Source organism: Protopterus annectens, chromosome 5.part0 (genome assembly GCF_019279795.1).
Source record: "Protopterus annectens isolate FY-2018-M chromosome 5.part0, PAN1.0, whole genome shotgun sequence".
NCBI lineage: Eukaryota > Metazoa > Chordata > Ceratodontiformes > Protopteridae > Protopterus > Protopterus annectens.
Window position 1 is genome coordinate 284,495,681 of NC_056735.1, and position 10,464 is coordinate 284,506,144.

The 10,464-nt window shown below is 38.9% G+C and overlaps 1 protein-coding gene across 4 annotated transcripts in view; it reads left to right on the top strand.

Annotated features, from left to right (window-relative positions):
• Positions 1-10,464, top strand: part of SH3KBP1 (SH3 domain containing kinase binding protein 1) — a 1,961,420-nt gene that overhangs the window by 335,117 nt on the left and 1,615,839 nt on the right. The gene's annotated exons all lie outside the window — the stretch shown is intronic.

Genomic DNA, 10,464 nt, shown 5'->3' on the forward strand with positions numbered 1-10,464 from the left:
AAGACAACAGGAGTATATTCCAGCATCACCTGTTACAAGTGCAGACTTGCATACAGATTAACAAGCCTGCCCACAGTCAATAATGTAAAATGGACTTTAGCATCTGCTGTTTTCAACTGTAAGCATTTCAACAGCAGTTATTTAAAAGTGGAATTCCTTTTTACATGACGGTTAGGATCTTCCAATCGAGCATATTAAATCTTTGAAAAATGAAAGAAAAAAATAAGTGTTTTTTAAGCAGCTTTATTAAATTCACATATATTGAGTAATGGCATGGATGCATATTCATTAATATAAAATAAACAAACTATTGTATTTTTCATTTTTGTTTGTTATACATATTTGTTTTCTTTCCTAACATTTATCATTCATTCCATCATTAAATAAATCGCTGACGTCCTGCTTTCCCTGAAACTTCACTCCTCCTTCTCATGAATAGAATTCAGCATATATTGTTCCTGCAGATTCCATTTATTTGTATGTAGTTTGCTCCTTCCATTTTCTAAAGATCCTGCCTCTGATACATTTTCCTCCTGTACGACGTTCTGTACTTCAGTTAACGTTGGTTTAGATTTTGATATCCATTTTCTCGAAATTGCTTTTTTGGCAGCCAATAGCACTAAATTTAGTAAGGTCTTATTCAATTTAGGCAATTCAGTTTCCATATCCTAGCTCAAAATAATAAGTTCCTTAGTTGCAATAATTTCCTCCCCCAATATTTCTGACAAAGTACCCAGTAGGGAATTTTTTAAATCTGCCATCTTGTTACATTCCCAAAAAACATGTTCCCAGTTACCCTCTCTTTCCCATCACACTTTAGGCATTTTCTAGCTATCTAAGGAAAAACTCTCTGAAGTTTGCTTGGGGTATAAAATACCTGTGCAAACACTTCCATGCAAAAATCCCATACCTTCTAGACATTGATGCATTGTTGGGAGCCATGCATATATCCTTCCTCAGTCCCTATGTATGTTGCCTTTCTGTTCTTACTTTCCTGTCTTTTCAACCTCCACTGATGGACTCATAATTTTAATGCAGTGTTTTATATGCCCTACTAATTACCTTTAATTTTTAACAGCAGCTTCTGCTCTAAAATCAACTAAAATCTCAGTCAGAACTGGTCTTTCACTTAACACTCCCCATCCCTTTCTATTTGCCTAAATTCTGATATCAGTCCATGGAAGGGAAGGCCGTCTCTAACCTGCAATCCCAACTTATGCTTGTTCTCATCCCACTATATTATCTTTACCTCTCTAGTTATTTGCTACCAATACCTTGGTTCCTTTGCTAATTTTCTCCAATAAATTCCACCCTCACCTATTTTCTATGTCCATTGCCATCCATATTGGTAAAACCTCCTTTCTCCATTCCTGTATTAGCTTAGTTCTTAAAATGCTTTCTGCTGCTTTATAAATTAATATTCTATATAGTTATTATTCTTCTTAAGGACCTGCATAAAAAAATTCTTATTTTGCGAACCCCTGCATTTTAGCATCATTTTGTTCCACTTTTCTTTGTAGTGCTCTGCTTGTGTAATGCATATGACCTTTACTGTGTAAGCTCTAAAGTATCCCTTCCCTCCCCCAAAACATTTCATCAGTTCTTTATCCATTATGATCCACCACTGCTTCTCTGGTTGATACAAACATGTCTGTCCTGTATATAATGCTAAAAGGAAAAGAAACATTTTCTCTGCTTGTACCTTACTTTGAATAGCTGTAATCAAGAGCTTCCAACTTCTCAATTTGTGTTTATGTTTTGTTTAGTTTCTTCCTATGTATCCATAGTGCAGTCTCAAAATTACTATATATAAGTTGCAGGAAATAAGGAGTGAAAGAGGACTTGCTGCTTTGAAGATACTTTTTTTGTACTTTGCAAGGAGATCTTTATGGCAACTTATTGCATGGTTATTTTGCCAGTGATATAGATAGTAGCATCTTCAATGTGTGTGTGTGTGTGTGTGTGTGTGTGTGTGTGTGTGTGTGTGTGTGTGTGTGTGTGTCTGTGTGTGTCTGTGTGTGTGTGTGTGTGTGTGTCTGTGTGTGTGTCTGTGTGTGTGTGTGTGTGTGTGTGTGTGTGTGTGTGTGTGTGTGTGTGTGTGTGTGTGTGTGTGTGTGTGTTTGCTGGCTGGAGTGCAGTGAGTGTGGATGTGTTTATTTGTACCCTGGTGAGGTGACCTATAACCACTGATATATATGGGTTATATTTTAATGTCAGAAGGCTTTAAATTAGACAGCAAGGAGTTAAGTCATTGTGCAGATGCCTCAACTAGAGAATAAATAAGCTCTCAAGAGATTTCTTTGAACCATTATCTTTCTACATTTTTTCAAAACCTCCACAAAGGAGGAGATAATTCGTGCTGTTAACACCAGGAAACATCAGACCCTGAAATTAAATTAGAATATATTGAGAAATAACCATGCAAACTGGAGTCAAACAAAGCACATGGAGGAGATGAATTAGTAATAATTACCAGAGAATACTTCGACATCATTGAGGAAAAGGGTATAGGACATATCCAGAGTTATATAAACCCGTATGTTGGGAGATTCATCACGATTGGAGACATGCACTTGTTAAATCCATCATTGAGGAAAAGGGTATAGGACATATCCAGAGTTATATAATCCCATATGTTGGGAGATTCATCACGATTGGAGACATGCACTTGTTAAATCCATCATTGAGGAAAAGGGTATAGGACATATCCAGAGTTATATAATCCAATATGTTGGGAGATTTATCACGATTGCAAACATGCACTTGTTAAATCCATCATTGAGGAAAAGGGGTGTAGGACATATCCAGTTATACAAACCCATATGTCAGGAGATTCATCACGATTGCAGACATGCACTTGTTAAATCCATCATTGAGGAAAAGGTATAGGACATATCCAGAGTTATATAAACCTGTATGTCGGGAGATTCATCACGACTGCAGACATGCAATTGTTAAATCCATCACTGAGGAAAAGGGGAGTAGGACATATCCGGAGTTATATAAACCGATATGTCTGCTTTCTTGTTGTGGAAAAGTAATTAAGCAGTTTTTTTTGGATAAACCATAAATCAACATGTAGGTATTGAAAACAGATCTACAGCTACCTGGATCATAAAGTTCTATAATGTAATAGCTGTAAATGAAAATGTGTGCTGTGATGTCATTCATATAGACATTTCTTCAGTCTTTGATAGGATCACACACAAAACACTGATCAGCAGATTAGACTAACTAGATATTAATGTAATCTTGATAAAATCTATGGCTGACAAATAAGACATCGCAAGTATCGCACAGCAATTTGACAGGTGAAGTTCAGGGTTACAGTCAGGGTTCATAGGTTCACAGCTGTGTACTAGGCCAATGGCCCTGGAGCCTTTACAAGCCTAGCCCATAGAAGTGCCCTGGCTTCATGGCAAGTCCCAGAGGGCTGTTTCCTGGGCCCATACTTGTTTAGGTTATATAGTTCTGATTTTTTTTTCATATGAGGTGTTCTTTAGTCTGCATGCAGATGATATGCAAATGGGAAAACTGATTACATATGTTACAGATAGGGCATGTCTGCAAACCACCATTATTAACTTGTCCAGTTGAGCACATGAAAGTAATAGGCTAGTGTATTCAGCAAAAAACTAAGCATATGATATTTGGAGACATAGACTGAAGGGTGAATATTTAATACAGCACACAGTGATTAAAACTGTGGATTTGTTTAAGAACCTGTCTTTATGCATGGATCTAGCTCTGAGTTTTTCCAGATAATATTAACCAGTTGGTTAATAATGACAGTTATAAAACTAGTCCATGACATCAGAAATGATGAAATCATTGTTTGTAAGTTATCTTAGACTGGAATAGTAATATGGAAACCTCATAAGAAAACTAGCACGAATAAATTAGAAAGAGTGCAGTGGAAAGATACAGAGGGCATCCATGGATGTGACGTTTGTAAGTTATTATGGAAGATTAAAATATCTGAACTTGTACAGAGTCTCATATACATATTTAGAAGGAAATCTTATTTGGTTATATAGGGAATTTAGAGATAGTTACCACTGGGAATGCTTGAGGTTATCAAAGAGTAGTAGAGAATCATCAGACAACCTGTGAAGTAGATTATATAGGAATGAAAGTTGTACTATTTAGTTCTCAGAGAGTTTAGCTTATGCCTGTCATAGACTACCAAACTGTATTAAAGAAAGCACTAGTTTAGATATTTTTAAGAACGACTTAGACAGGTAGCATAGGAATGACTGTTTTAGTATACTGACAGGCTGGAAGGACATTATTAACTATGCCTTTAATATTTCCATGTATGTATGTATGTATGTATGTATGTATGTATGTATGGTAATGGAAACAAATCATAAATTATTGTAGTACATGTTCAAGGCATTGTTATACAAGGCTGTACTGAGATTGCAAAGTGCTGTTTTAACTACAGAAATATGACTTAAGTCTGAAGTATAGGCAGGAAAAGAAATGTATATAACTGATGTGCAGAGTTGTTCATACCTACCAGAGCAGCAGTGACATTTGGTTGGGAAAGAGAGACTGAAGGCAAACCAGTGTAGGCTAAAGTTTTACCATGACAAAAGGAGCAAAGTGCCTTATTTTCCTGAAAGAAGGGTGTAGAGTGATGAGTGAAGCAAAATTCTACAGAAAAGAAGTCAGAAGGCGTGGTTCTAAAAAAGAAGCGTGAGCATGCGTGTGAGCATCCAAGGTCATTCATTGCTCATACTGAAGAGGAAGGCTGCTGTGAAGAAGGTGTAGATGTTAATCAAAAACAAATGCATTCCAAAGGGAATTTGATGAATACAGGAGCTGTGCTAAAGAAGCCTGCATTGAAAATACATGTTGAGAAGAGTATAGTGGGATACTTGACAAGACATTTGAAGAGGCATTTCCAGAAACAGTGCAAGATGAGCCAAGATAAGCTCATCTGACTCCATAACACCCTGAAAGATTGTCTGAAGGGAAAATTGTTGTTATGCTTTCTAGCACATGGGTAGTGGAAAGACAAACCATAGACTTTCCTAAGTATTCAAAACAAGGTTGATTTTAGTATTGTATTCAGAAAGTGGCACTAACTGAAAAGTATTTTTTGAATATGCTGCTAAATTTTGTGCTAATAAATAGTTTTGGGTTGGTACTTGAAACACTGAATAAAAAGGACAAAAAAAAAACGTGAATCTCTTCAAATGAGTGTTGAAACATTGTTGCATTTTGAGGAAAAATGTGCTTCTGGCTTTTGAAAAGTTGAAATGATGAAAGGCATTGTGTTCATTGAATAATGCAAAGCCATGAAGTACAGCACTGCTTATATACAATTATCATATTAGACAGAGCCAAGAAAAAGGCTGGAGGTGTCATTATTTTCTACAAAAAACACACTAGATGTTTCCATTTCCCCCTCACACCCTGCCAACCTTCTCTGATTTGGAAATCTTACTTATACTGAAACTAAACACTCACAAAGCAATTACATTTATGGGTATTTGGATTTACCTCACTTCGTCGAAATCCCATATTATCGAATCTGACTTTGTCGATACTCAAAATATTGAACTCACGTTTCATCGAAACAGCGGAACTATGAAGATCTTCCCAGGGAAAGTAATCACTTACCCAAAAAGAAACAAAACCCAAACTGCACCATCCCTAACCCACCCACGTGGGGGACTACACCCCCCACCCCCCAACTAAATATACCAACTCCAAGATCGCACTACAATTGGGAAAAGGGCAAAGATCACCTTCTCACACAACAGGTTACTTACCCTGGGAAGTTCTTCATTGTTCCGCTGCTTCGATGAAGTGGGAGTTCCATATTTTGAGTGTCGACAAAGTGAGTTTTGATAATATGGGATTTTGACAAAGTCAGGTAGACTGGGTATTTACATACCGAGAGGTAACACTACTAAAACACTGGAAAATATTCTCTGCTAGGTCTTCTCAAAAAATCCCTTATGAAACCATAAGATTGGGTGATGTTAATACAGAGTGGCTAACCATACAAACTGAAAGTCCATCAAATAGTATACATATGCAGAAGGTCACCAGCTTATAATCAAATTGGCTAGATATAACAAAATCACAGCAAGACAATCAGTCTTCGACTGGATACTAACATCATCTCTGAATAAAATGTCATCCTATGGAACTCTGTCAGACAGCGTAAGTGATCATTTACCAATCTACACAATCAACACAAAAGGTGCTGGATAGATCAGACAGGAAAACAAGAAGGATGCTTCATGCTCATCAAATGATTTATAAAAGTCAGCGCATACCAATATTATCTATTCCTCGTTCCAAAAGAAGTATTGACCTCCTTGAAATTGATTACATGTGTAGATCTGCAATCGTAGGACTGCATACATATCTGCTGACCTCACAGGACCCAAACAGAGTGAAAGTTTTGAAACATGAGGAGAATAAATCTAAGATGACTTCCCTTCTTAGTCTAGCAGAAGCATATCAGTGTCATAGGTTCATAGGTTCATAGGTTCATACTAGGCTATCTGCCCGAGGGCATTTACAAGCCTAGCCCATAGTTTTGTGGCTTACGCCACCCCTTTAGTATGGGGAACTATACCCATTATTTTGCTGTGCCTCTGTTGAGCAGTGACACTGAGGTAATCCCTGGGGTATATCTGCGATCTCCCATCCATTGGTCAAGATTTCTCTTGAACAAGGCCAGCGAGGTGCTCTGCCTCACATATACCGGGATTTTATTCCACAGCATAGGAGTCTTTGGGTGATGAATCTATCCCTCCAGCGTCCTATTAATAGCCGTGTCGAGGTTTAAGTCTCCGCCCTTGTGGCTCTGACGGATCTAGATTTTTGAGGTGAAGCATATTCATCAAATCTGGGTTTGACATAGCCTTGTATGTTAGGCAAAGGTCACCTCTGAGCAAGCGGTAGCGACTGAATAGAGCTGGAGTTCTTTCAGTCGGGCAGCATAGGACAGATGTTTGAGACCCTTTATCCTTTTGGTGAGGAACTTTGTGGCCTCTCCAGCTGCTGCAAGTGTCGGGTCAGATACATTCCGAATGGGGCACTGTACTCAATCATTGGTCTGATGAGTGATGAGTATAGGGAGACTATGACCTCCCTTGATCTAGATGAGAATCCCTTCATGATAAGGTGGGCAATGTAGAAGGTCTTCCTAACTACTTTAGCTACATGGGTGTCGAATGACAGACTACTATCAACCTGGGTCCCCAGGTCCCTGATAACTTCTTCTATGCTCAGTGGATTGCCACCTATTTGGTAGCTAGGGGTAACCTTGTTTTTCCCGAAGGGTATGACTATGCATTTTTGGCATTTAACTTTAGGCCATGGCTCTGGCACCAGTTAACCATTTCTGTGAGACCCTTCTGAAGGATATCTGTGTCAGATGTGTTTTCTACTATGGCCCAGTTTGCAGTCATCTGCAAACTTTGTCAGCCATAACCCTCCTGTGTTTGCTTGTACTTGGAAAAGTAGATGCCAAACAAGAGTGGGCCCAGGACTGAGCCCTGTGGTACACCACTTGTGACAGGCTTTGAGTCTGACATGGCGCCAGCAACTCTGACCCTGTGGGTTCTGTCACTCAGCCAGTTTGCAACCCATCTTGTGATGTATGGGTTAACATTTAAGCTGATGAGTTTTCAATGATACCCGAGTGGGGTAGTGTATCGAAGGCCTTCGCCAGATCGAGGTAGGCTGTATGGACTGCCTTTCCTCATCAATGGCTTTGGTGACTGTTTGAAAAAGTCAACCAAGTTTAGAAGGCATGATCTGCCTTTGACAAAGCCAAACTGGGATGGATCCAAAGTCTGCAAATTCCTATGTCTTTATTTATGAGGTCCATTATGATCCTCTCCATGGCTTTGCAGATAAGGCTTGTCAAGCTAATGGGCCGGTAATTTCCAGGGTCGGTGGAGGCACCGCCTTTGTGAAGTGGGACCACAGTTGCAGTGCGCCACTCCCTGGGTACGTATCCAGAGGTAAGACTATGATTAAACAGCTGTCCTAGCTGTGGGTTTAATTCCTCATTGAGTTCGTGGAGCACACAGCCGGGGACACCATCAGGTCCCATGGATGCTGTGTTTTTTGCTTTGGAGAGAGCAGTTCTCACTTGGGCGTTGGAGATGTTTGGGGGGCTGCAATCGCTTGGTATAGATATCTCTCCTTTTGGGGGGGAGGGGGGGTCAAGCAGGAATGGAATTCAAACAAGAAATAGATAAAAACCAGGTAGCAACTGAATGTGCCAAGAAACAAAAGAAAGAATATAAGGTGAAGAATCCGATGAGAAGGCAAGAAATGTGGAAAATGCATAAATATAGTTGCAAGTACAGAAAACTCCTGGAACAACCTGGATCGAATGCACAAATGGTTAAGGAGAGCCGAAGTCAAACCAAAAGATGAATGGTTAATATTGGTGGCCCAAGACAGTGGGCTATGTACACATTGGTTTACAAAGTCCATTGAACACGTGGGAGAAACAGACAAATGTAGGTTTTGTAAAACAGAATTGTAAACAATCGCACACCCTGTTGCTGGTTGTGATATACTAATGACAGAAGGACTGTATACTCTGAAAGGCATAATAATGTGGCAAGAATGTTACACTGGGGATTGTGCAAACATTATAATATTGAAGTAGCTGAAAAAACTGGAAACATGAGCTGCAAAGCATTATAGAAAATGTGAAGTCTACATCACATGGGATCACCCATTACCCACAGTTCAAAAGAAAGATGCGAAAAAAACAGATATAGTGATCCATGAAAATAAGACAAAAGCAGCATTGCTCATTGAAATCGCCACACCTGGTGACTACAGTGTCTTATGTACAGAGAAACACAAAGTCATAAAATGTCAGGATTTGCAGGCAGAAATGAGAGCAATGTGGAAGAAAGATACCCAGACAGTTCCAATAGTAGTAGGAGGAACAGGTCTTATAAAAAAGGATCTACAATCGTATTTAGATATGTTACCAGTGCATGTAACTCCATATGAATTGCAGAAGGAGTCGTTAATGGGCACATTATGGGGACTGCGAAGAGTACTTTTGGCTGACATCAAAGATTAAAACAAAGATTAAAACAATACTAATTTCATGAACTTTAATCGTACTTTGATTTAGGAATGGGGTGCATTCCCATCATGGTATTAGCAACTGAAAATATTTGGAGAAATTAAATAAGGGATCGAAGCAATAGCCCCAAAACACATGAATACAGAGCAGTAGGAAATCTTAGGACTTTTCATGAAGACTCTTTTATTAATATACTGCATCTCCTTAACTGGGAGTCACTGTAGACCCTCCCCATAGATGGTGCTGTCTTTGAGTTCAGCAGAATCTTCCTAGGTGTTCTAAACAGTTTAGCCCCTCCCAGAATAAAAAGATGCAAACCCAACTCTGCCTCATTGCTATCCTTAGCAACTAAACAACTCATGAAACAAAGAGAGACACAGCATGGAAGGTCTGTACAAAAAAATTAAAACAGCTCCCACTTTGCTAGTATATAAACAACTAAGAAATCTAACAAAACAACTGATTACCAAAGATAAGAAATCCTATTAACCAATCAAAACACATCCACTAATAATTCAAAACCATTCTGAGCCTTCATCGATAACTGTTAAGTCCAAGACAAGCTACACACCAAACACACAGAAACCAAATGTACCATAGTCAACCAATTCACTGCCCACTTTATACAGACTGTACAGTCATTAACCAAACTGGTGACTAACATCCTTCAGTGCCTCTCCTTCCAACCAGTTCCCATGGATACCATCAAAAATTCTTCAAAATATTAAGGCCTACTGCAACTGTCCCTGACAATCTACCTGCCGAATATCTTAAAATAGCAGCTGAGACTATTGCATATCCGGTTTCAATTATGATAAATCGATCCATATCTGAAAATAAAGTTCCCTCACTATTGAAAACAGTCTTTCATTATGCCACTGCACAAAGGCGGAATCAGTACAAATCTTTCACGCTATAGGCCAATCGCCATCTTATTGTTAGACAAATATATTCAAACACAACTTCTCAACTATCTAATAGATAACCAGCTTGCATCTTCAGCCCAACACAGCTCATGTTCTCATCACAGCATAACTACTGCTTTGATGAATTTTAATGCTGTCAACACCCATAGGAATTCTCAAAGCCTAGTCTCCACCATCTTGACTTATCAACAGCTTTTGATACTGTCTCCCACCAGAAATTCTTACATAAACTGTCAGCCTTAAGGCTCACCAAGTCGTCACTGTGATGGTTCCATAGCTACCTCTCAAACAGAGCAAAAGCAGCAAAATGGAAAAGTGATTTGTCTATCTACTTGCCTGTAACTATTGACCCACAAAGATATGTACTAGGCTGCATAATTTTCAAAATATTCATCAATAACCTCTAGACTGATACAAAAATGCTAGTCTAGTTGATGAGTCGACCCT